A 27,839-nucleotide genomic window follows, 5' to 3' on the forward strand; every position below is an offset into this window, starting at 1 on the left:
TTCCCCCCTCTATGAGGATAACACCTAATCTCGGACAACTAGGATGAAATACAATGTCTTTCTAATCTCTTATTAAGATTTCTAGTCTTATTAGGATGAATATTAATTCTCTCATTTACTCTCTAGGTGCTCTTCTCACTTGCTTGTCTTTATATTCCTACAAGTCTTGTAAAAAATTTCTAAGTTAAAAGTCTTGTAAAAAATTTCTAAGTTAAAAGTCTATTCTTATTTTAGAAATTGATTTTGAAACTTAACTTAATTTTATAAAATTGAATTTTAAATTAATTAATTATGTATATATTAATTTGATTATATTTAGAATTTATTTATAATAAGTTTAGATCTAATTTAGTTTTAAAAAACCAAAACTAATTTGTGAGATTTCAAATAAAAAATAGGTTCTCTTATGGTTTGGAAATAATAAGTAGATAAAAAAAATTATTATGGGTTCTCTTATTTTGCTTTTAAATTTTAATATCTTATAAGAACAAATATTTATAAATATAACAGTTAAAAAAACTTAAAAATAATAATTTATTACATATATACATTAAAGTAAATTATGAAATAAAATTTAGATTAAAATGTATAAATATATGATATTGATGAAGTGTAATTTCGAACCATTATTTTTTAATAATGATTACAAACTGATGGCATAATCCGTGAGATATTATCATTTCTAATTAATATTCTTCTATAGATACTTATATCACATAAAAATTATCATGCACCAATTATCTTAATTTAGAAAACTATCATGTACATATTTGAAACACGTTGTTTCTTCTTAAATGATGCATTTTTTTTTTGTCTTGATAAGAAGCAACAGTATATGAAAACGAGAAAGCGAAAGACTTGTAATAAGACTTTATACAAAAGCTATACGTTATGCATGTTTTAACATTTTCAAAAGATGTTGACTTGATAAAGCAGGAATAACTTCTTTATATTTATATTGTATATACATTTTATATACCTTTTCATTAACTTCTCACATCTTTTATAAAACTTAGTTTAGTCATTTACTTCATTTTCTCCTCCTATCTAAATCTACATTCACAAAAAAATCAATATGTTGTAATTTAACAATTAAACTAAAATGATTTCACTGAAAACAGTCTAACACAGTATTAGACCGTCTAATATCAAATAGATGATAATATATATATAAGAACATATGATCATAAATTCTCTTCCAACAATCTAATTGTAAATGTAGTTAGTATAGTGTTCAAAACTTATTTGCAACTAAAAGAATTAAAAATAACAATGAAAATAAAAAGGAGGTTGGAAAAATTGTGCTGAAGAAAATGATTCTCTAGTTTATTAAAAAAATGAATTCATTATTAATTTTCTAAGAGTTTCACTCTTTCAAACCCTCACATTGTGTTAAACTTAACCAATCATACTTTAATCAAATTCAATAGAATCTTATCAATAAAACAAGTGTCCATTAATGTATTCACTAGTTCCAATATCTATTTATGGAATGTTTATCTTCTACCTCTTGAATTAAGTAAATAAGAAATTGATTAAGACTAAGCGAATTAACAAGAACTCCAATTAAGAAAAATAATTGAATTCTCAACAAACGTTCAAAAACAATTCTTTTGACAGAAACCAAATTTCTGAATACGATAAACACAATTTGTTATGGATAATTTAAGAATAAAACTTTATTGAACAGAAACCTCAAAATTCATTGCAGAATCACAAGAGAATCAACCCCAAGGAGTTTAGTCTTGCACCGGAGGCAAAATGAAAAGATTATAAAGAAGAAAAAAAATGAAAACTAAAAAAACCCTAATGCTTTATTTTTCAAACGTTGTTGTGAAGTTTGGTGATTTCTCCTTAAAGCTTGTATCTTTTTATAGATTTTTTTTGTTCCAAGGATCTCGTAAAAATATTTCAATTCAGATCTTGTTCACAGTTTCCAACATTCCAGAATTCTTGAATTTTGTTTCCAGTTTTATCGTTATTCTATTTCTTCCTATTTTGTAGAATGTTTGTTCCAATTCTATTTATGAGATGTCGTAGATTTTACATTTTCTAATTTTTCTCCTCATATTTTGTTTTCTATTTTGATTCAAAGAAACAATTTGAGCTTTGAAGTCTTCAAACCACTAATAAAGATAGAAACTTCATTCATTGTCTACTCTAGAAAAACATAATTAACAGGAAAAAAATAGTTAAAATCCAAATAAACATAAGAATATCAATTAAAATAATAAAATTATTCATGATTATAGTTCAAGAATCTACTATTAAAATTTTAAAGTATGAATAAAAATATCTTCATGATCAATAAAATAATGATATAGAGAATTTTAATGTAGAAAAACCTCCTCAATTCGAGAAGTAAAAACTCACGGGACCTAGTCTAGAAGATTTATCCGCTGTGAAAGTAGTTTTACAATATTTGTTTCTCTCACTCTATTAAGAAAACACCTAATCTCGCCCAACTAGGATGAAATACAATGTCGGTCTAACTTCTTATTAAGATTTCAAGTCTCATTATGATGAATATTAATTTTCTCATGTACTCTCTACGTGCTCTTCTCACTTGTTTGTCTTTCTATTCCTCAAGTCCTGTAAAAATTTTCTAAGTTAAAAGTCTATTATTATTTTAGAAATTGGTTTTGAAACTTCACTTAATTTTATAAATTTGACTTTTAAATTAATTATATATATATATATATATTAATTGGATTATATTTAGAATTTATTTATAATAAGTTTAGATCTAATTTAGTTTTAAGAAAACAAAACTAATTTGTGTGATTTCAAATAAAAATAGGTTCTCTTATGGTTTGGAAATAATAAGTAGATAAAAAGAAATTATTATGGGTTCTTTTATTTTACTTTTAAATTTTAATATCTTATAAGAACAAATATTCATTAATATAATAGTTAAACAAACTTAAAAATAATAATTTATTACGTATATATATATATATATATTAAAGTACGTAAATTATGAAATAAAATTTAGACTAAAATTTATAAATATATGATATTGATGAAGTATAATTTCGAATCATAATTTTTTTTATAATGATTACAAATTGATGGTATAATCCGTGAGATATTATCATTTCTAATTAATATTTTTCTATAGATACTTATATCACATAAAAATTATCATGCACCAATTATCTTAATTTAGAAAACTAGCATGCACCAATTATCTTAATTTAGAAAACTAGCATGCACATATTTAAATGACGTTGTTTCTTCTTAAATGATGATTTTTTTTTCTCTTGATAAAAGGCCACAATATATGAAAACGGCAAAGCGAAAGACTTGTAATAAGCCTTGCTACAAAAGACTTAAAAAAAAACGTCGTTTTACATGTTTTAACATTTTTGCCAAGACCTTTGACTTGATAAAAATGCAATAACTTCTTTATATTTATATTGAATACATTTTTCATTAATTTCTGACATCTTTTATTGAATAAAACTTATTTTTTTATTTTCATTGCTGACCGTATACCACTCAAGGGGTTATGGTTTGGAAAGGAAAATAATAAGTACATTTTAAAAATCAATCATGTGATAAAATTATCTTAATACCGATCTATGTAAATAATGGTTATGAATTATCAGTGTCATTGGCTTGTGCCCGAGGTTGAAGGCTATGGAGATTGACCATATATGCAGGATTGTAATCAATTTGAAAATATAACTCAAAATAAGACCAGATACGAAAAGATACTAGTACAAAAACCCTTAAAAATGACAGTGATAACGACAGTTGGTCGAAACCCGTCGTTGAAAAAAACATTGTGGCATTTTTTCGATATTAACTCAACATTTAACTGCAAAATAATGATGGTTCTTTTATGAACCGTCGTTAATAGTTGTCTTGGGTCATTTATAACGACAGTTCTTTTTTGAACCGTCATTAATAGTTGTCCTGGGTCATTTATAACTACGACTCTTTTTTGAACCGTCGTTAATAGTGATTTAGGTGATATATAACGACGATTCTTTTCTGAATTGTCGTTATAAATGGGTTTTGCATCCGAAACCAAAAATAAACCCATCACTCGCACACTTATTCACTCATCTTCTCCCATTCATGCCTCTCTTTCTCAAAGCTCCACACCTTCCTCCTCCTCCAATCTTTCTTTCTTCTTCTCCCATTCTTGCCTCTCACTCCCTAATACACTCAAAGATCAGATCTGACTCCTCCTCCATTCACTCTTCTTCTCCCATTCTCGTCATCTCCTCTAATACACTAAAAGTTGTGCACCATCTTCTAACTCTGCGTTGTCCTCCAGCTTTAGCCCCACCCTGCCCCGTCGTTGCTCCTTATCTCCAACCGTCCACGCCTCACCATTGTGCCACATGCCAAGCGTCTTCTCTCCTCCGCGCACACAAGCAAATAGATGTTTATGCCTTCGCGCGCCAACCCTTCACCTCCTCATGCCGGCAACACCTTCCGCACACCGCCAGCACCTCCACCACACGCTACTGTCACGAACTAGGCTCCAAAAGGTTAGTATTTTCAGGGTTTAGAGTTTTAAATTTTTTAATAAATATTTGAATGTATATGTTGATTAGTTAATAGTTTAGGGTTTCATTTAGAGTATGTTTGATGGAGGAGTTCTGAAATTGAGGAGAAGAGTGATAGATTTAGGGTTTAGGGTTTCATGTGAGACATAGAAATCGTCTCCGACAGTGTCATCCACCCGCACCTCTGAAACTCCCTTCGAAGCCCCACCCCACCTGCCGTGGGAACACCTTACCATAGTGACTTCCTCATAACTTTCTTCTTCAAAAGAAATTTGGCAAAGAACATCATTAATTCTTACAACTTTAACTAGGTTTGTCAAAGCTCCTAACGACATTCTAATGCGAAGTCTTGCAAATTCTAGAGCCTTCCGTGAAGTTGTTGCTTCATCCACCTCAATGAAAGTTCCAATCAGAGACCCTACAAGCTCAAAGCACTGATTGCTCCAAAACTTTAGAGGAATTCCTCTACATCGAACCCATATGAGTTTATCCGCTCCCTCAAAAGACTAAGACCAAAGAACGATAGAGTCGAAAATGCCATCCAACCATTCTTTATTTTCTTCCATAAGCCTTTCTACAAAACCCTCTACATCACTTGATAACAGGACATACTTCGCTCCTAGGTATCTTAGCCGCACAAAGTTAAACCCTCCCATAAAAAAAGCTCTCCTTCACTACCTTTATGTCTAAAGCTTTAGTAAGACTCCCGAAAAAACTGTGTTCCAGCCAAATTGGAACCACTTCCTTGACTGAGAACGAAGGTGTATCAGGACCCAAAACCACATCCTAGCCCTAACACCCCCTCCCTTTACCACTTGTGCAAAGCTTGCATTCTTGCTCTTCGCCTTCACAACTCCGATGACTTGATTTTGCGCCTTTTTTTTCCATGCTTTCCAAGTAGCAACTGGCCTCTTCTAGGGGATCTGTTCTTTATTTTGAAAATCCCTTCTACCATACTTCGGTTTATTAACTTGCAATTTCCATAAACCAATTCAGATTGAATCAAGTCTTCGTTCTAGATCCTCCACATCCCTTACACCTTGAAACCTTACAAACCCAAAGCGTTTGTTTCTCGCGTCTAATCTTCTAGAGATAAATACGTCAAGAACTTTGTCCCACTTTTGAAAAACTTTCCAGAGATCCTTTTCCGCATACTCAAGTGGAAAATTAGTGAAGAAAAACGAGAAGTCCGACATGATCTTTGCACACTCTTCCTCACCGAAAAACGCTCACACTCCCACTATGACTTCTTGAGTACTACTAGTAGGGTACTGTTGGTTAATTCTTCAAAAAGATGCATGAACATTCGTTGTTGGTGTAAATAACATCATAAGTTTGACTTTTTTTTACACGTTTTCATATTTAATTCTAAATTTACCCTTTATTATATATATTTATTTATAAATCTATCACAATATCAAAAATTTATATAAATTTAAGGATTAAACTATCATTTTCCTTGATGTTACTCCATGCATGTGGAGAATGAATATACTTGTAACTGCTCACCAAATGCGAAAAGAGTTATTATAGAAAAATGTTGTAAGTAGACGTGATCTTACTTATTTGGTCATCATTCGCATTGATCAATAGTTTATACATAAAGGTTTCAATAAATTCCATTAATAATTTGGAATCAAACATCAAGGATTATTTGTTGAACATCCTTAAATCAATGGTGAAGTTGAGGTAGAGAACAAAGTATTGTTAAACAAATTCAAAAAGAAACCCAGTCACGAGAAAGATCAGTGGGCCAAAGAGATACTCAGTATAATCAAACAAAACATTATTTCATCTGTTGTTGTATTATGATGACCAACACACTTAAAAGAAGTCTAACTTACACTATTTATAGCATATTTCACCTAAGGGAAATATATGCTACGAAAGTAAAAAGTAGACTTAAGATGAAAACATCTACACATATTTTAGCATGTTTCGTCTAATGAAATATAAAACATTTGAAAAACTTATTTTATTCTTATCTCTTCTACAGATACATGTTAGTTGACATAACATATAAAGAAAGATAAGGAAGATAACATATATGTATAAATGAACTTATAAAAGAGAAATCTGCTTCTTTTCAACACATTTATTCTTCAGACCTTCGTGTTTTGTCTCATTTATTGTGAACATCAGGAAAATCATCAGGAAAATCATCAGGAAAATCATAATTGTGGTTTCGTGCCCTATCACCAAGAAGGCGTCCATCTTAAAAGTTCCAAAACATTTGTAATTGAATAAATCAGTATATAATTAATACACATAAAAATATTGAGAAAAAAGAACACAAATAATGAAAATAAAAAGTTATAGAAAGAAAAGTTGTTGTTAGACATGGTGGGTTACTTACGTGGTTTGTGAGGATCTGAATTCCAAAGGGGTACCCTTGCTGTGGCCATTTTCATTGATAAAAGAACCACAACTACCAAAATCATCTTCATCAAAACCTTCTTACACTGACCCATCTTAGAAGGAAAAAGAAAATACAAATATGTGAGAATATAGGATGGAAACTACATATTTATATATGAATAGAGAGAGGAATCCATGTTAAGAAAAATGCTATTCCACAACCTCTCAATTTCATCATTATTATTGAAGGACTGATATGACTTTAAAGTTAAAGGAGAGTAATATTAGGAATTCCAAATTTTATAATTGATACAATTTTTATGATATTTTACTTTTAAATTTTAATATCTGATAAAAACAAATATTTATAAATATAATAGTTAAAAAAACATAAAAATAATAATTTATTATTTATATATATTAAAGTAAATTATGAAATAAAATTTAGATTAAAATTTATAAATATATGATATTGATGAAATGTAATATTTTTCTATGGATAGTTATATGACATAAATATTATCATGCAGCAATTATCGTAGTTTAGAAAACTAGCATGTACATATTTAAATCAGGTTGTTTCTTCTTAAATGATATGCATTTATTTTTCTCTTGATAACAACCATCAATATAAGAAAACGACAAAGCGCAAGACTTGTAATAAGACTTTATCAAAAGCTAAAAAAAAAAGAGCGTCGTGTTACATGTTTTATCATTTTGCAAAGACCTTGACTTGATAAAGCAGGAATAACTTCTACATTTTATATCTTTTTCATTAACTTTTGACATATTTTATTCTTTAAAACTTATTTTAGTCACTTACATAATTTTCTCCTCCTTTCCTGTCGTTTAGACAAACACAAAAATTAATATATATTTGATAGTTGTCTTTTAGTAATTATATTAAAATGATTTTTGTGAATTTTTTTTAACATGGTATCGATTAACATCAAATTAATGATAGTATAGATAAGATCACATGATCTTAAGTCATCTTCCAACTATTCAATAATAAAATTATTGAAAAATTAGAACTAAATCTCTCAAGTTTGTGTAAATACAAAATAGACCCTGGCAAAAGCAATAATCAGGCAAAAAATTGGACTAATGACACCGAAATTTTTAAGGTGGAAAAATCTCTTCAACTTGAGAAGTAAAAACTCATAGTACCTAGCTGGACAATGTCTGTGCTATGAAAGTAAGATTACAATATTTGTTTTTCTCGCTTTATGAGGATAATACTTGTACCATTCCGGGTCTGAACGGACGTGGGCCGATCTAACATGCTCCCATAGGTGGCCCAGTTGCGTTCGTACTGGGTAGCGTACCTGACTCGGGTAGGTATTTGACCGACCGGGTCTGAACGACGAGAATTGGGCCTAAGCTCAATTCTTGAGTTTAACCAAGATTCTTAGATTATTGTTAATGAACTCCCATGAAGTTATCATCACGTAATAACATTAATTTGGATAAATATATAATAAGAATCAATCTTATTAATGTACAATGTCCCGACCTCTTTGAATGCTCTGATTTACTTACCCAATATCCATTATATTACATAAAAGCTCTTATTTACCTGCACAATGTCCCTGATTATATTACATAAAGACTCTGATTATATTATGTATCGTCTCGGATTTGATCGGACATATACCTATCAAAGTTCAGGTTTGATTTTTAACTTGACCTTTCTCACATGAAAACTTATACTAACAAATGAATTGAACGATCGGACTTATAGCCGCAAATGTTTTTAACAAGCCTTTTCACCTAGCTTGCTCAGTTCAAGGCTGGGGGGCTGTGTACCGTCCTGGATCCGATCAGACATACCGATCAAAGTTCAAGTCGAATGTATTCATTCCATTTAGGCATAAATTGTGAGAAAACCGAGCAAGCCGACCTCCTCCATTCTGGTAGCTCGAGGTTTAGGTCAAGCACATCAACCTCCTCCATTATGGTAGCTCGAGGTCCAAACCGACCTCCTCCATTATGGTTGCTCGAGGTCAAGGCCGAGCAGGCCGACATCCTCCATTCTGGTAGCTCGAGGTCCAGGCCGAGCAGACTGGCCTCCTCCATTCTGGCAGCTTGAGGTCCATGACGAGCAGGCTGACCTCCTCCATTCTATGTATCGTTCAGAACTACTAAGAATATGGTTGATCAAACCCACTATATGTACCGTCCCGTACTTGTAAGGAATTGGGCCGACCAAACAGTCAGAAAGCGTAGTAGAATGGACCCAGACCCATCCTGACTCGGTTTGGCAAATGGTGTGGGAAACAAGCAATCCTGCCACAACATGATCAAGGCGTTTTTGACACACAAAATCCTAACCTCATTAAGTGCCCCGATTTATTCGCGTAATATCCTCGATTACGTCATAAATGCTATAATCACCTGTACAATATCCATGATTATATTACATAAATGCTCTAATTTACTTGTCCAATATACCTTATTATATTACATAAATGCTCTAATTTACTTGTTCAATATACCTTATTATATTACATAAATGCTCTAATTTACTTGTTCAATATACCTTATTATATTACATAAATGCTCTAATTATATTACAGAATACTCCGATTTATATAGATGATATTCAAATTTTTTGAAAGGATACTCTAATACGCCACATTAAAACATGGAGAAACCAGGTTAAAGATCCAAGCCCATAAAGGCTTATAAATACATGACCACTCACAAGGAGTATAGGGGTCTCACATCTTTGCACTATATTCACTACATACACAGTAGGAGCCCCCCTCGTTCTCTGAAGGTTGGATCGCTAAAGTTTGAAGGGAGACCATTAGGAGCTTATCCAGATTCCAACCAACCTCGAGTCGGCAATAATATATTACAAAATACTCTGATTTATATACATGATATTCAAATTTTATGAAAGAATACTATAATATGCCACATTAAAACCTGGGAAAACCAGCATCAAAGATTCAAGCTCATGAAGGCTTGTAAATAGATCACCACTCACAAGGAGTAAACTCAACTCATATCTTGCACTATATTCACTACATATACAAAATTTTATGCTCTTATTGACTTAAGCGTCAAAGTATTTTTTTGCAGATGGAGACCCCTCATTCCTTAAAAGCACATATTTAGTTGATATTTTTCTAAACCTCTGGCAACATTAGTGGATTTTCTTTTAATGAAGTAAAGGATTTTAATTTTGTTCTTTTCTCCTTCTTGTTGGCTTCTCGTTCTTTTTAATTATGCTCTCTAGAGTTAGGTACACGTCTCCTAATAGATCTCCTTCCAACATACATCATTATTTTCATTATCCAATGGCTCGTTCTCTTATTTCCCTCTTTGTTTTGCCTTCAATTTTTCACCTTCCACCTCACCACCACAATCATGTACCAACCATACTTTCTCTTCTTCTTCTTCTTCTTCTTCTTAATATTTCTTTTTACAATTCTCTTTCCTTTATTTTCCAGGTTGGGTTGAGTGTGGGGAGGAGGCCATCACGAAGCTCCGGGAACAAGTAACTAAGGTAAGAGACTCTCGTTCAGCTTCGTAGTTCCAAGCCTCCTGGTTCACCTTCCGTTATAATAAAGTGTTGCTGCACCAATATCGAGAAGAAGAGAATGGAAGTGTTGCATGCCAAAAAGAGTGCAAAGGAACATGACGAGAATGCGAGGGTTTTCGATAAGAGTCATCAGTCATGTTGTCACTTGTGAATTTGGTTAGCCACGGTGCTCATTTCGTTGGAACCCCCAAAACCCTCGCCTACACAATTTCCTTTTTGAATCCAAGGTTGAATCTCTCTCCATGGAATTGATGATACGTTTTACAAGATTGAATTTTAGGAAGTTGTCAATTTAATCAAGTTTTTTATATCTTGTGTTTCTGTTTGACTTGTCTTTGTTCGTGAGGATTTTATTTTAAGGAAATGGGTGTTGAACAAGGTGTTTTGATGTCTCCAAATGCAAGTAGAATGCATGAAGACTCTTGCTGCTAGTTGTGTGTATGTCTAGAGTATTTGAATTTGTTAATTCACTATGTGTAATGATCCAAGGTTGTTTGATTACAATCCTTTTGAAAAAAATGTGTTTCTAAAGGAAGTGAAAAATCAACCTGCTGAAATTTCGATTCAACCGGTTGTTTTATACTTAGTGTATTTTGAAAAAGATTTGAAAAAGTTTGACTTTGTTTGACTTTATTGTCAAAACAATTCAATCGATTGTTTCGTGTTTTCAATCAGTTGTTTTTTTGAAAACCTTAACAGAATTTTGTTAAGTGTATTAAATGCTTTGAGAAACTGATTGGAGTTTAAATAAGTTGTTTTATGCTCCTGGACATAATTTGAATTAAGAGAGATTATTCAAATCAGTTTTCCAAGATTTCAAAAAGCTTTGGATCATTCTTGAGAGTGGAATAGGCTATGTTGTATTGATCATGCTTTAATCTTTGAGTGTACTCAGGTGTACTCCATTCGTTTCTTTCTTGACTACTGTAATTCTGTGTGAATTGGTGTTGTGCAATTTCATAGGTTGTTCTGAAAAATGTAGTGTATTTGCCAAAGGTGGTGTGTGTTCTTGAAGGGTTCAAGATCACCACTTTGGTGTGTTGTGTGTAATCAAGACTTTTTATTACTTAGTGAATTCTCAATGGTTGTTGAGGACTGAATGTAGCTTTTGATAAAGAGTGAACCAATATGAACTCTTTGTGTTAATCTCTCTATCCTTATTTTCTTTAAAACTATTTTGTGTTTTGTTTTTAACATTGTTGATATAAACAACCGATTGTTTTACAAAAACAACTGGTTAATTTTCTACAATCATATTAAAAACAACTTTCTAATTGACTGAAATGATTTGTAATTAATTCATTCTTCATTGTTTTTCAATCTACCTTTAATATTTATGAAAATATTTTATAAACAATTTACCCTATCTTCTTTAAGGCCTATATTTCTAACAATGGATTCATGTTTGCTTGCCAAGATATAGATTCAAATAAATGGTGCATGCTTCTTTTCTGGTAACGGAATGGACACAAAGGAGAGGTCATTATAATTTTTTATTAAGTTAATTGAATAATGATTAAGAGATTTAAAGGTTGGTATCCTCTTGTTGAAAACCGATGTAATCTAGTCATGATTGCAAATTTTCTACTTTTGCTTTTTAATGATTGTATTTGTTAATAATTGTATTCAAAACTGTTAGTTCTAAGCCTTAACGTTACCCTTTTGGTTTTCTCTTCCCCACTACCTGAAACTATTTTGTGTTGGAGACCCGATGAATCTGAGCTTGGTTTTTTTGGCTTTGTGGCTGAAATCAAATTGCTAATAATACTACTTCTGTTGAATACGAATACACTGAGGTTGACAAGTACCAATTTTTTTGCGACAGTTGAGGGGATGTGGGGATTGGTTTTCACCAATTCTTTAGTTTTCAATTTTAAATTTTAGATTATTATGATTTTTTATATTTATATTTTTATCTTCCTCTAATAATAAGAAATGCAAAAATTTGAAGTTAATTTAATTTTTTAATTTTTTAAATATTTATGTTTTATATTTTTTATTTGTGCTAGTATTTATGTGTATTAAAAATTGAAGTCTATTAAAAAAATTCAACCCATTTAAAAATTCACAAAAAATAAAAGTAACGAAAGTTTTGAAAACTCCTAAAAACAGAGGTTTGAAAAATCTGTAGAGTAATGGGGTTTATAAACTTCTGGAAGTAATGGGAGTTCAGAAACTCCCGGAAGTAACAAGGGTTTATAAAACATATGGAAGTAATGGGGTTAACATAACCATTGGAAAATAATTGACCTTCCAAGGGTTACTAAAAAACGTCGAGAAATAATTGACGTTCTAGGAGTTACTCAAAATCGTCGGTAATCCGTTAACAATGCTAGATCTTCTAAAAAAAATACAATCTGCAGGTAACACATTTATCGGGAGTTAAAACTATCAAAAACACTAAATATGACGCATGTTAAAAATATTTTTTTGTTGTGTATAAAATTGTTCTCATTAAACAATGAGACTGGTGGAACCAAATATCATTTAATTTATGATACTTGAGTGGATAGTTTTGTTTGTAAGATAATTACACAAAAAAAATTCTTTTATTTGTTGTACTATGACAAACACACTTGTGTAAATCATTTGTTTTTTTTTATCAGAATAAATATTAATTAAAGGGGATATAAAAGGGGTATCCCAATCCTTTTACACTTATCAGAAAACATTAAGGAATACCCAGAAAAGAGTATCCCAAAGTGTAAATCATTTGTTAATGCTTCTTTCTTATTTATTCAGATTAGTTAAAATTAGGAAATGATTATTTTGTTTGATTTTGATATTTAGAACATATTTCACCAAGAGGAATTTATAACAATAAATATAATTAGACGAATATAATGAAAAACTTATTTTATTCATATCTCTTCTAACTTAGAGACATGTTACTTGACATAACATATAAAAGAAAGATAAGAAAGAGAATATATAAATTAACTTATAAAGAGAAAGTATATTGTTGAGACCTTCTGAGTTCTTCTGATCATGAATGTTTAGGAGGAACACCATAATTGTAGTTTCGTGGAACATCATAAAGAAGGCGTCCATCTTCCAAAACAATTGGAATTCATTAAATCAGTATAATAAACATTAAAATATTGAGAAAAGAAAAAGAACACTAATAATGAAAATAAAAAGTTTTAGAAAGAAAAGTTCTTTCTTAGATATGGTGGGTTACTTACCTGGTTCGTGAGGCTCTGAATTCCAAAGAAGAACCCTTGCTGTTGCCATATTCATTGATAAAAAAATCACAAATAGCAAAATCATCTTCATCAAAAGCTTCTTAGAGTGAGCCATCTTAGAAGGAAAAAGAAAATAGAAATATGTGAGAATATAGAATGGAAACTACATATTTATATATAAATAGAGAGAGGAATACATGTTAAGAAAATTCTTGTTTCTGTTCTTCCACAACCTCTCAATTTCATGCATTAATTTCATTCATAATTATTGAAGGAATGATGATGTATGACTTTGAAAATAATGGAGGATCATGTGTTATATTTATGAAATAAAAATAAAAATGGATGAGTTTATAAAAGGTTAGTGTGTTTAAAAGTCAAAACAAATAACTAAAAGAGTGACAAAAAATCGGAAGATTCTCAGAAATTAATGGTTTTATGTAAAGGATTTTCATACATACAAGTTAGGGTGATAGTGAGTTGGGATGAGTTAAACGTGTTTAAGAATTCACTCATATTTAAAAAATGAAAAATAATTGATACATTTTTTTATGATATTTTAATTTTATATTTTAATATCTTGGAAAGACAAATATTTATCAATGTATATAATGATTAAAAACTTTAAAATAATATTTATTATTTATATATTAAAGTAAATTATGAAATAAAGTTTAGATTAAAATTTATAAATATATGAAATTGACGAAGTATAATTTCGAATCATAATTTTTTATAATGATTAGAAACTGGTGGCATAATCCGTGAAATATTATTATTTTTCTCTTGATAACAACCATCAATATAAGAAAACGACAAAGCGCAAGACTTGTAATAAGACTTTATCAAAAGCTAAAAAAAAAGAGCGTCGTGTTACATGTTTTAACATTTTCAAAAGACGTTGGCTTGATAAAGCAGGAATAACTTCTTTATATTTATATTGTATATACATTTTATATACCTTTTCATTAACTTCTCACATCTTTATTCTATAAATTTATTTTACTCATTTATATCATTTTCTCCTTGAGTGTCTGACAAAAAAAATCAATATATGTTTGTTTAGAATCAAATAAAAATAACTTTTTTTGTTAAAACTTTTTAAGAGAGTGTTAAACCATATAACATCAAAAATATGATAGTATAGATAAGATCAGATGATTTCAACTTATCTTCTAGCGATCCAATAGTAAATTTAGGTAGGATAATATTCAAAATTATAGAAAATCATAACTAAATCTTTCACGTTTGTGTAGATACAAAATGGGCATTGACAGAGCAATTAGCAGACAAAAGAAAATAAAACAAAATAGAATAATGATATCGAGAATTTTAATTTAGGAAAATCTCCTCAATTCGAGAAGTAAAAACTCACAGGACCTAGTTTAAGATTTATCCATTGGGAAAGTAGAATTACTCTGTGAGGATAATACTTAATCTCGCACAACTAAGATGAAATAGAATGTCTTTCTAACCTCTCATTAAGATTTATAGTTTCACTATGATGGATATCAATTCTCTCATTTACTTTATACGTTGATCTTCTCACTTGCTTGTCTTTCTATTCCTCACAAGTTCGTGTAAAAAATTTCTCTAATGTTAAACATCTATTCTTATTTTAGAAATTCTGTTTGAAAATTATTAACTAACCAACAATGCACCTCCTGCATCTTAATGATCAAGAAAAATAGAAATTAAAATAAAATATTTTCCTTAATGAGTTCAAAAGGTTATGGTGAAAGCCTTATTTTACACACAATAATGAGTTCTTTTGAAAAGGATTCTCCTCACGTTTGCTTAAATGTTTGGATGATGATAAAGCCAAATTATGTATTAGCAGAATTCTTCGTGAAATATGCAGAATGTATAAAACATGTAATATGACTTATTGAGTACTATTAGTTGGGCACTATGGGTCAAGTCTTCAAAACGATACATGAATTTTCGTTTAAAGGTGTCAAAATTGTCAAAAGTTTGACCCCTTTACACATTTTTCTTTGGAAGAGTTGCATGTCATTGCTACTCCATGCAATGTGGGGAATGAACATATCTCATAATATTATTCTTGCGACATGTGATCATAATATTATTCTTGCGACATGTGAGTAATAAGATATGAGTAAAAATTTATAATAGTGATTTGATATTTAGTGAAATTTGAATTTCAATCGTACTAATAAATTGACTAAAAAAATACCTCTTTAATTAGATACAATTTTTTAAGGTAATACACATGATTACTATTTTAATAAAAAATAATAAAAATAATATATATAATAATAATACTATATTTAAATTTTATTATAAAAAAGAGTAAGGTCTGACTACTACATTTAGAATTTTATAAGTATTGAAAACTAAACAATCTATGCATTTTAGAAATATAAAAACACTATTAAATATTAAAAAATTATTATCAAAATATGGGGTGCATAAAAATTTATGGGGTGTAGATTTTATTTTAAAAAATATGCAAGTTATGTGAACCATTTCACCCCGTCCCGCACTTGGCCCGTGGGGCCTGCAGGTTATGCAGGACGGGCCTAAGCAAGTTGAAATAGACAGTCTGTCCTGCATTTTATTAAGTGAACCGTGGGCCGGCTCGCATGACCTTTTCCGCTTTGTCATTCCTACTTTTATCAAAGACCAAGAAAAATTTATGATAATAACTATATATTATTTTACTAAATGAATAAAAGTTGAATCATTGGCAATTGTAATTGCTCACCAAGTGCAAAACTTCTTCTAGAAAAAATGTTGTACGTAGACATGGTGTCCCTTATTTGGTTATCATTTACATTGGTCTATAGTTTATGCATAAAGGATTCAAGAAATTCCTTTAATAACTTATAATCAAACATCAAAATGGTCAAGTTGAGATAGAAAACAATGTATTCTTAAAGATCAAAATGGTCAAGTTGATTTTCCTTCTAGAAGAGTGTTTTTTCTGAGGTTGTGCTCTTTGAGCATTTCTTCTGAACCTAAGTTGACTGAGTTTGGAAATTGGGTAGACGGAGTCTGGGAGTGGAAATTAGTTTGGAGAAGGAATCTGTTTGAGTGGGAAAAGGCTTTGAAGAGTCAACTTCTTCAGGAACTCCAAGGCACGAGGTTAGAGTTGGATTTGGAGGATAGTTGTGTTTGGAAGGATGGTGAATTTTCTTCTTTCTCGGTCAATTCTGCTTATGTTTTCTTAAGGGGTGAGTCTGAAGGGGGAACAATTTTGTGTATGAAAAATCTTGGAAGACTAACGGTTTGCCTTTGGCCCAACTCACCGCCTGAAGAGTGTTGAAAAATAAGTTAGCCACCAAGTACAATTTGGTAACGAGAGGGGTAGAGTTTGAGAGTAATTTATGCATTATGTGCGAGGTGGAAGAGGAGTGTAGCAACCATTTGTTTTTTGAATGCAGGCTAGCTTAGCTTGTCTGGAGCCAATGCTACGCTTGGTTAGGTGTGACACATTTTGACCCTTAATTCCATTTCCTACAGTTTAGGATGTGCAAAGCATTTGGAACTGTTAATGTGATTTTGGGGACTATCTGGATTGCTATAGTAAGTGAGATTTGGAGACTCAAGAATAAGATAATTTTTAAAAGAGGGGTGGTGGATGTTTTAAAAGTGTTTGCTATCATTCAACTAAAGACTTGGTCTTGGATTGTCTCCAAGGTCCCTTCAACTAGTTTTTCTTATTCTGACTTGTGTCTTAATCCTTTGGTGTGCATGTTTCTGATTTAGTGTTGGTTTTGAGGGTTGACTGTTTGGTTGGTTGTTGGTGGTTGTGCTTTCCGCAATTGTTAGGTGTGTTTGGGCTTTTGTGTTTATCCTCAAGGGATAAGTTATTGTTCTGGATAAGGATTGGACAATCCTGAAGTGGTTCATATTTTATAAAAAAATATCTTAGAAAAAAAAATATTTATAAATATATATAATGATAAAAAACTTTAAAGTAAATTATGAAATAAAGTTTAAATTAAAATTTATAAATATATGAAAAGCATATTTTTGAATCATAATTTTTTATAATGATTACAAACTGATGTCATAATCCGTGAGACATTATCATTTCTAATTAATATTCTTCTATGGATACTTGTTCTCGTCGGCTTGAGGTTGGTCGAAATCTGGATGTGCTCCTCGTGATCTTCCTCCAAACTCTAGTGAGTTAACCTTCAGGGAAAAAAATGGGAGCTCCACCTGCGATTACACTCCGACGCTCAAGTCAGTAAAAGCATAAATACTGTATATTAGTGAATATAGTGCAAGAAATGTCATTTGAAAAAAATGGGAGTTCCATCTGCGATTATACTCCGACGCTCAAGTTAGTAAAAACATAAAATATTGTATATTAGTGAATATAGTGCAAGAAATGTCATTTGAGACACTCCTTGTGGGTGATTGTCTATTTATAAGCCTTCTTGGGCTTGGATATTTGACTTTGGTTCCTCCAAGCATCAATGTGTCATATTATAGTAACCTTCCATATAAAATCTGAATATATTGTAATATAATTGAGCATTCATGTAGTAAAATAAGGGATGTTGAGTATGTAAATTAGATAATTTATATGATATAATTAGGGATATCGTGCAAGTAATTATAGCATTTATATGCAAGTATTTATGGCATGTGAAAGCTACGTTACTTGCGTGAGGACCCCTACTGTTATTACTGTCGTTGGGCCAACGATAAGGTCCATTGGGCTCAACCAAGCTTCGGTTGGGCCCGTGCTTCTTCTCATGGACACAGGAGCTCGGTCGGATTCCTAGCTGGGACTCGAACGGTACAATTCTCATAATATATCTATCTAATTTAATAGTATTATATGTTGGGAAAAACGGGTAATTTTCCCACTAAAACAAAACCCTAACAGAGCTACCCAACAAATAATATTGAATAAATAAAGCGAAATAATAAAAGAGATAAAGAGGAAAAACACACCCGAAAATTGTTAACGGAGTTCGGCCAATTTAGCCTAATCTCCGAGCACAGCAAAAACAACTCACTTTTATTATTATGAGAGAAGATATTACAAATTGGGATATCTAACGGTGAAGGAGGAGAGTTTAATTTATAACCCTCAAACCTTCTTCTCAAACAATGAACCCACCGATGTGGGACTTGGGATTAAGCCAAAATCAACAAATCTCCACCTTGGCTTAATTTCAGGTCCCACCTAAAACAAATCTTCTCAAAACATAACAAAAACAAACTTTACAGTGCTTCAAATTTGCGCCTCCGGGCGCCAACTTCAAATGTGCAAAATATTAACCAAGTCTAAACAATGTTCAAACTTGGCCCTTGTAACCACCTTGCCTTGTAGCGAACATCTTCTTTATTAGAAAATTCTTCTTTCTTTGCAAATACCCATTTGCACCCAATTGCCTTCTTACCTTTTGGTAATTGTGCCAACTTCCACGTCTTGTTCTTCTTCAAAGACTGCATCTCCTCTCCCATCGCACCCGCCCAATTACCACTCTCTGAACTCAATGGCTTCTGGGTAAGTGGATGGAATGTCATCAACAACTGGAAGTGCATAGGCAACCATATCCATGAAACGAGCAGGCTTTTGAATATCTCGTCTCTGTCTTCTAACTGCAATTGGCGCTGATTGTTGTTGAGATTCTTGGGTAGGAACCTCTTCCTCATCTAACTCTTCTTCTACCATAGGAGAGTCACTTGTTGTATTTCGTGTTGGAATCACCACTGTCGGCTCAAACTCCACCTGCTTCCGGGCACACTCCACCTGTTGCGGAGTACTATCAGCTCCTTCTGGATTTACCTTCCTTAACATGGCAGATTCATCAAAGGTAACATCCGTGCTGATAATCGTCTTCTTTGCCTCTAGACACCACAAACGGTATCCCTTCACTCCAGGACTAAAGCCCATAAAAAGAGCCTTCTTTGCCCGTGGATCCAACTTTGATTCAATCACATGATAATATGCAATAGAACCAAAAACATGCAAAGAATCATAATCAGTTGCAGGTTTTCCAGACCATACCTCTAACGGGGTTTTGCCATCTATAGCAGATGATGGCAAACGATTGACGAGATGTTGAGCGTATGTCATAGCCTCAGCCCAAAACTCTCTGCCTAACTCAGCATTAGACAACATACAACGAACTTTCTCCACAAGTGTCTTGTTCATACGCTCCGAAACCCCATTCTGCTGTGGTGTTTTTCTAACAGTGAAGTGCCGAACTATGCCACAATCTTGGCATACCTTCAGGAACGGATCACTCTAGTATTCTCCTCCATTGTCGGTTCGGAGAACCTTAATCTTCCTTCCTGTCTGGTTTTCAACTTGAGCTTTCCACTTAAGGAAAATTTCAAGCACATCATTTTTGTTCTTCATAGTAAACACCCAAACTCTCCTGGAAAAATCATCCACAAAAGTGACAAAATAATGCCTACCTCCGATTGACGGAGTCTTGGCAGGTCCCCACACATCTGAATGCACATAATCCAGAATACCCTTGGTATTGTGAATTGTAGTGCCAAACTTCACTCTTCGTTGTTTTCCCAGAACACAATGCTCACAAAATTCAAGTTTGCAAGCCTTCGTACCTTTCAACAATCCCTGCTTGGTAAGAATTTGCAAGGATTTCTCTCCAGCATGTCCCAACCTCATATGCCACAACTTCGTTGCCTCAGCATCCTTCTTAGAGCTAGAAGTTGCTGCCACTACTGTCCCCACCACTGTACTACCTTGATAGTAATACAAATTGTTCTTCATCACGCCTTTGAACATCACCAGTGCTCCTGAAGTTGCTTTAAGAATTCCATCTCGCATCGTCACGACTAGGCCTTTAGATTCTAAAGCCCCCAATGAGATGAGATTCTTCTTCAACTTTGGCACGTACCGTACATCCCGCAAAATTCTGGTGGATCCATCATGATTCCGCAGCTTGATTGAACCTATCCCAGCTGTCTTACATGGATTATCATTTCCCATGTAAACAACTCCGCCATCAAGTTCTTGAAATTCAAAGAACCAATCCCGAATGGGACACATATGATAGGTACAACCTGAATCCAATATCCACTCATCTGGATACGATGATGCTGAAAGCGAGACAATTAAAGAGATATCTGATTCCACATCACTTTTGCATTCTACAACATTTGCATCTTGTGGAGCCTTCTCTTTCTTCTGCAGTTTTGGACAGTCTTTCTTCCAGTGTCCTTTCTCATGACAGAAAGCACACTCATCTTTGGCAACGACTCGATCTTTAGATTTAGACATCCCTCTTCTCTCCTTTGTTTGGCTTTGCTGACGACCTCTTGCCACCAATGCTTCTTCTGATGTCGTTGATTTGGTTTTCATCTTATCCTGCTTTCTCAATTCATGACTATATAAAGCAGAACAAACAGCATCTAACGACACATTCTCCTTCCCGTGAAGAAGCGTAGTCTCCAAATGTTCAAATTCATCAGGAAGAGATGATAACAACATCAAAGCCAAATCCTCATCCTCAAACTTCACATCTAAATTCAACAGGTCTGCTACTAATTGATTAAACATAGTGATGTGTGCATTCATAGTAGTACCTTGTTGGTAGTCAAATCGGAACAACCTTTTCTTCATCAGGAGCTTGTTCTGACCACTCTTCTTCAGAAACTTGTCCTCCAATGCCTTCCACAGTTTGTGTGCAGAAGTCTCATTTTTTACAGCGTACTTCTGCTCTCTGGACAGGCAGGATCGAATAGTTCCGCATGCTAACCGGTTGATGATACTCCAGTCTTTCTCCTCTACCTCTTTTGGTTTCTCTCCTTCAATAGCAATATCAAGACCCTGCTGAAAAAGAGAGTCCAAGACCTCTCCTTGCCACATGCCAAAATGTCCAGTGCCATCAAATATTTCCACCGCCAATTTCAAAGTGGACACCGGGAACCTCGACCATGATGACGAGGAGCCCGACACTCTGGATACATTCTTCGCTTCTTCTTCTTGATTTGCCATTACAAACTCAAAATATAATATTCAATATTACAAATAATTTCAAACAACCCAAGGCGAATCTTCGGCTCTTGATACCACTTGTTGGGAAAAACGGGTAATTTTCCCACTAAAACAAAACCCTAAAAGAGCTACCCGACAAATAATATTGAATAAATAAAGCGAAATAATAAAAGAGATAAAGAGGAAAATCACACCCGAAAATTGTTAACGGAGTTCGGCCAATTTAGCCTAATCTCCGAGCACAGCAAAAACAACTCACTTTTATTATTATGAGAAAAGATATTACAAATTGGGATATCTAACAGTGAAGGATGAGAGTTTAATTTATAACCCTCAAACCTTCTTCTCAAACAATGAACCCACCGATGTGGGACTTGGGATTAAGCCAAAATCAACATTATACTGACATAATTATGTGGGGGTTTATAATAATAATCATAAAAATCATGGTGATCTTGGTCATGGGCCACTTGACACGTCGGACCAATCGATGTATGAGCGATCAAATTCGGGATGATACAATACTTATATCACATAAAAATTATCATGCACCAATTATCTTAATTTAGAAAACTAACATGATATTTAAATCACGTTGTTTTTTCTTAAATGATGCAAAAAAAATTTCTCTTGATAACAAGCAAAAGTATATGAAAAATGCGTCGTTATACATGTTTTTTAACATTTTGCCAAGATCTTTGACTTAATAAAAATACAATAATCTTAATTCACATATGGCTGAGAAACTGTAATCTTAATTGAGTTTGGGTAAACATCTCAACAAAGACAATTTACCCGTGATAATCATAAAAAAGGAAAATCACAAGAAGAAAGGTTGAATTATAATTTCAATAAATTTAAAAGAATTTCATAAACATTATTTAATTTATGATACTTAAGTGGATGATTTTGTTTGTAACATAATCAGATAAATATTTATTTCATTTGTTCACTACAATAACTAAATTAGAGAACAAAATAATTAGTTGCAATAGTAACTAAATTAGAGACCATTTTAGAAAAATAAAATTGGTTTTTAATTTAGTATCTAATTAGCAACCAATGGTTTACTATATATTATGGGTGGTCTGATAGCGGATGGCACGATAGGTCCAACACAAACACTCGCTAGGATATGCTCGAAATGATTCTGATACCTTATTACAAAGTGGACTTTAAGCCTAACTCAACCTCATAAAACCGACTCAATGAGGTGAGGTTTGCACCCACTTATATACTATGAAAGAGTCTAATCTTTAGTCGATGTGAGATCTCCAACAGATGAAAACATTACACATATACTTTAACATGTTTCATCTAATGAAATATAAAACATTTGAAAGATTTATTTTATTTTGATCTCTTATAAGTGAGAGACATGTTAGTTGACATAACATATAAAGAAAGATAAGGAAAATAATATATATGTATAAATGAACTTATAAAAGAGAAATCTGGTTCTTTTCAACACATTTATTCTTGAGACCTTCGTGTTTTATCTCAGTTCTTCTCATTATTATGGAGAACGATGATAATAATAATTGTGGTCTCTTGGAAGATCTGCAGTATAAAGAAGGTGTCCATCTTAAAACTTTCAAAACAATTGGAATTGAATAAATCAGTATGATAGACATAAAAATATTGAGAAAAAAGAACACAAATAATGAAAATAAAAAGCTTTAGAAAGAAAAGTTCTTGTTAGATATGGTGGTTGTTACTTACTTGACTGAAGCTCTGGAAACGAAAGAAGAATCCTTGCTGTTGCCATATTGATTGATAAGAGAACCACAAATACCAAAATCATCTTCATCAAAACCTTCTTAGAGTGACCCATCTTACAAGGAAAAAGAAAATACAAATATGTAAGAATATAGGATGGAAAGTACTTATTTATATATATAAATAGAGAGAGGAATCCATGTTAAGAAAAATCTTGTTTCTGCTATTCCACAACCTCCCATTTTCACTTTTCATTCATTATTATTGATGGACTGATATATATGACTTTGAAAGACTTTGAAAATAAGGGACCAATCATGTGCTATGTTTATGAGTTTATAAAACTTAGTGTATTTGAAAGTCAAAATAAATAAATAAAAGACTGACAAATCCCAGAAATTAATGGTTTTATATAAAGGATTCTCTTACATATAAGTTAGGGTGATAATGAGTTGGGATGAGTTAAATATGTTTAAGAATGCACTCATATTTAAAAAATGAAAAATAATAGATAATTTTTTATGATATTTTACTTTTACATTTTAATATCTTATAAAAACAAATATTTATAAATATAATAGTTAAAAAAACTTAAAAATAATAATTTATTATTTATACATTGCAAGAAAAACATGAAATATAAACTAATTTTTAGAGACAAAAAAAAAATAGTTGCTATAGTAACTAAATTAGAGATCATTTTAGAAACTAAATTAGTTTCTATTATTGTTAAATGGTTTCTAAATTGGTATCTAATCAACAATTAATTTTTAAATACTAATTATTTAGTTTTTAAATTTGATAGTAAAAACCTTGATTGCTAATTTGTTAGAAATCATTTAATAATAATAGAAACTAATTTAGAAATCAAAAATATTTTAATATCTAAAATGATCTCTGACTTAGTCACTATAGTAACTAATTATTTTTGTTACTAAAAATTAGTTTCTATTTTATGATTTTCTTGTAGTGATATATATTAAAAAAAATTATAAAATAAAATTTATAAATATATGATATTGATGAAATATAATATTTTTCTATGGATACTTATATCACATAAAAATTATCATTCACCAATTATCGTAGTTTAGAAAACTAGCATGTACATATTTAAATCACGTTGTTTCTTCTTAAATGATGCATTTATTTTTCTCTTGATAACAACCATCAATATAAGAAAACGACAAAGCGCAAGACTTGTAAGAAAACTTTATACAAAAGCTAAAAAAAAGCGTCGTTTTACATGTTTTAACATTTTGCAAAGACCTTGACTTATAAAAATGCAATAACTTCTACATTTTATATACCTTTTTCATTAACTTTTGACATATTTTATTGATTAAAACTTACTTTAGTCATTTACATAATTTTCTCCTCCTGTCTTTTAGACAATAAAAAAACTTAATATATGTTTGATAGTTGTCTCTTAGTAATTAAATTGAAATGATTTTAGTAAAAATTGTTTAACATATATCGTTTAACATCAAATAGATGATAGTATAGATAAGATCACACGACCTTAAGTCGTCTTCCAACTATTCAATAGTAAAACTATTGGGAAATTAGAACTAAATCTCTTAAGTTTGTGTAAATACAAAATAGACACTAGCAAAACCAATAATCAGACAAAAAAATATATTAATGACATCGAGACTTTTAAGATGAAAAAATCTCTTCAACTTGAGAAGTAAAATCTCACAGGATCAGTCTAGACAATGTCTCCACTATGAAAGTAAGATTATAAAATTTGTTTCTCTCACTTTATGAGGATAACACTTAATCTCACACAATTAAGATGAAATACAATGTCTTTCTAGCCTCTCATTAGGATTTATAGTCTCACACTATGATGAATATTAATTCTCTCATTTACTCTATATGTTGCTCTTTTCACACTTGTTTGCCTTTCTCTTTCACACAAGTTCTGCTTATATAGATAAGAAGAGAAAAACTTCTTCATAAAGAGATTCTTAACATATTTAGTTTTTCTATTTTAAGTTATTGGACTTTGTGTTTGTTTGGCCCAACTTTCCTTTTCTGTTTCAGCTAGGTCTTAATCTTTTTCTTATATATACACCGTATATTTTACCCTCTAATATACAAGTAAATAAGAATTTCTTTTGTATTTTCTTTTCTCTGTTTTTCTCTTTTTTATGCTTAAGTCATTGTCTCTTTTTCATTTGCAATTAGGGTTGATTAGAACCTCCCTTTCTCCATTGCGATTTCGTGTGCTCCATTTGATGCACCACATCAGACAAGGAATATTCATTTTCATTAACGGTAATATGGTATCAGAGCTCTTCGATTGAAGAGCTCTGCTGCGCTTCTCTCTGATCTTTATTTCCCCCTTTGTTGTTCTTGGTTATCTTTTTTGTTCTCTTTCAAAATCTTAATTGGGTTTAAAAATCTCTTAGGCAATGTTTAATGAAAACCCTAGTCTTCATAGTCTTAATAGTAGTCACACTATTACATGCAATTTCTGTGGTAAATATGGTCATGCTGAGGCTGTTTGTTTTTGCAAAGTGGGTTTTCCTTCTAGTAATGTTAAAACCTCAAAGTTTTCTTCTACTAGAAAAGTCTGCTCTTTTTGTAATCGTCTTGGCCACACTGTCGACACCTATTTTAAAAAGCATGGGTTCCCTCCTGACTACAAATTCACCAATTGGACATTCCAAGTCAATAATATGATTACTACTGACACTTTTTCTGAGCTTTTTTCTAAAGAACAAGATGTAAAGAAGATTCAACTTACATCACAACAGTGTCAATTCCTTCCCAACATTTTGCGTCAGCAAAACCTTGAGAATCCTGCCCCTCACACTCAAATTAATCAAATCGGCACCTTCTCTGCAAATGAAATCCCCAATACTGAGCATTCTTCAACAGGTAAGTTTCTCTCTTCACTATCTGTTATAAAAGAATCTTGGATTATTGATTTTGGTGCCACGGATCATGTTTGTCACAATTTGAACGTTTTTACCACTTATACTAAAATTAAACCTGTCTTAATTAGTCTTCCAAATGATCAAACTGTTTATGCCACATATTCTGGTTTAGTACATTTTTCTGATAAGTTTTATTTGTCTGATGTGTTATATGTGCCTCATTTTCAATTAAACTTAATATTTGTTTCTAAACTCACACACCAACTTAAATGCACTTTAACTTTCACTTCAAGTCACTGCATTATACAGGACAATCTCACCCAAGAGAGAATTGGTACAGTTAAAGCCACCGCTGACTTGTACCTTGTCACTAACTTGCCTGCCTCTAGTAGTTCTAAACCACATTGTTTTGCTCCTTTTATTAATTGTAATATCACGGGCAAAACACTGTGGCATTATAGACTAGGACACCTGATGAGTGATTCTCATCAACACCCTTCACTTGAAAGATTACATGTCTTAAGCAAACAATACTCTTTTATTACTCTTGATACTCATCATGTATGTGACACTTGTAGTTGTGCAAAACAGAGAAAACTTTCTTTCACTCACCAGTACAAAAAGGTAGATTAACGACAGTTAAAATCAACATTTAAAGACGGTTTCAGAACCGTCGTTATTACAAGCGTCGTTAAAAGGTATGGATTTTTCACGACGGTTCTGGGAACCGTCGTTAAAACTCTGACTTATAACGACGGTTGTGAAAATAACACAAATAATGAAAATAAAAAGTTTTAGAAAGAAAAGTTGTTGTTAGACATGGTGGGTTACTTACGTGGTTTGTGAGGATCTGAATTCCAAAGGGGTACCCTTGCTGTTGCCATATTCATTGATAAAAGAATCACAAATAGCAAAATTATCTTCATCAAAACCTTCTTACAGTGACCCATCTTAGAAGAAAAAAGAAAATACAAATGTGTGAGAATATAGGATGAAAACTACATATTTATATATAAATAGAGAGAGGAATACATGTTAAGAAAATTCTTGTTTCTGCTATTCCACAACCTCTCAATTTCATGCATTAATTTCATTCATTATTATTGAAGGACTGATATGTATGACTTTGAAAATAAGTTATGACTTTGAAAATAAGGGACGACCATGTGTTATATTTATAAAAAAAATAAAAATTATGAGTTTATAAAAGTTAATGTTGAAAGTTAAAATAAATAAATAAAAGACTGACACAAAATTGAAAGATTCTCAATAATACAATCTCTTTTTAACCTCTAATTAAGATTTACAATCTCATTACGATGGATATTAATTTTTTTATTTATTTTTTACATTGTTCTTTTCACTTGTTTGTTTTTTATTCCTTATAAATTTCTGTAAAAAAATTCTCTAAGTTTTATTTTAGAATTTTGGTTTGAAATTTAACTTAATTTTATAAAATTAACTTTTAAATTAATGAATTATAATAAGTTTAGATCTAATTTAGTTTTACTATGAAAGGTTGTCCTTGTTGATATGTAGATTTGGTTAGTGAGTTTTGTTTCGACCTAATCTTTTTTTTATAAGGTTCGGAGTTCCCTTAACTACTTTAATTTTATTCATTCTCTGTAGAAAAAAAATCATAAAACTTACACA

General features: G+C 31.6%; 3 long non-coding RNA genes across 3 annotated transcripts; all 3 read right to left on the reverse strand.

Annotated features, from left to right (window-relative positions):
• Positions 1-6,294: 6,294 nt before the first annotated feature.
• On the reverse strand, positions 6,295-7,117 carry LOC137834793 (uncharacterized). The gene is made up of 2 exons (XR_011084966.1): positions 6,880-7,117; positions 6,295-6,737 (listed from the first exon to the last, which is right to left on the reverse strand). It is a non-coding gene; the product is annotated as an uncharacterized lncRNA (long non-coding RNA).
• Positions 7,118-13,275: 6,158 nt separating this feature from the next.
• LOC137834794 (uncharacterized) lies at positions 13,276-13,760 on the reverse strand. Its single transcript, XR_011084967.1, has 2 exons — positions 13,620-13,760; positions 13,276-13,485 (listed from the first exon to the last, which is right to left on the reverse strand). It is a non-coding gene; the product is annotated as an uncharacterized lncRNA (long non-coding RNA).
• Positions 13,761-22,690: 8,930 nt separating this feature from the next.
• LOC137834795 (uncharacterized) lies at positions 22,691-23,445 on the reverse strand. The gene is made up of 2 exons (XR_011084968.1): positions 23,302-23,445; positions 22,691-23,139 (listed from the first exon to the last, which is right to left on the reverse strand). It is a non-coding gene; the product is annotated as an uncharacterized lncRNA (long non-coding RNA).
• Between the last annotated feature and the right edge of the window lie 4,394 nt (positions 23,446-27,839).

This window comes from Phaseolus vulgaris, chromosome 5 (assembly GCF_000499845.2).
Source record: "Phaseolus vulgaris cultivar G19833 chromosome 5, P. vulgaris v2.0, whole genome shotgun sequence".
In the NCBI taxonomy this organism is placed as follows: domain Eukaryota; kingdom Viridiplantae; phylum Streptophyta; class Magnoliopsida; order Fabales; family Fabaceae; genus Phaseolus; species Phaseolus vulgaris.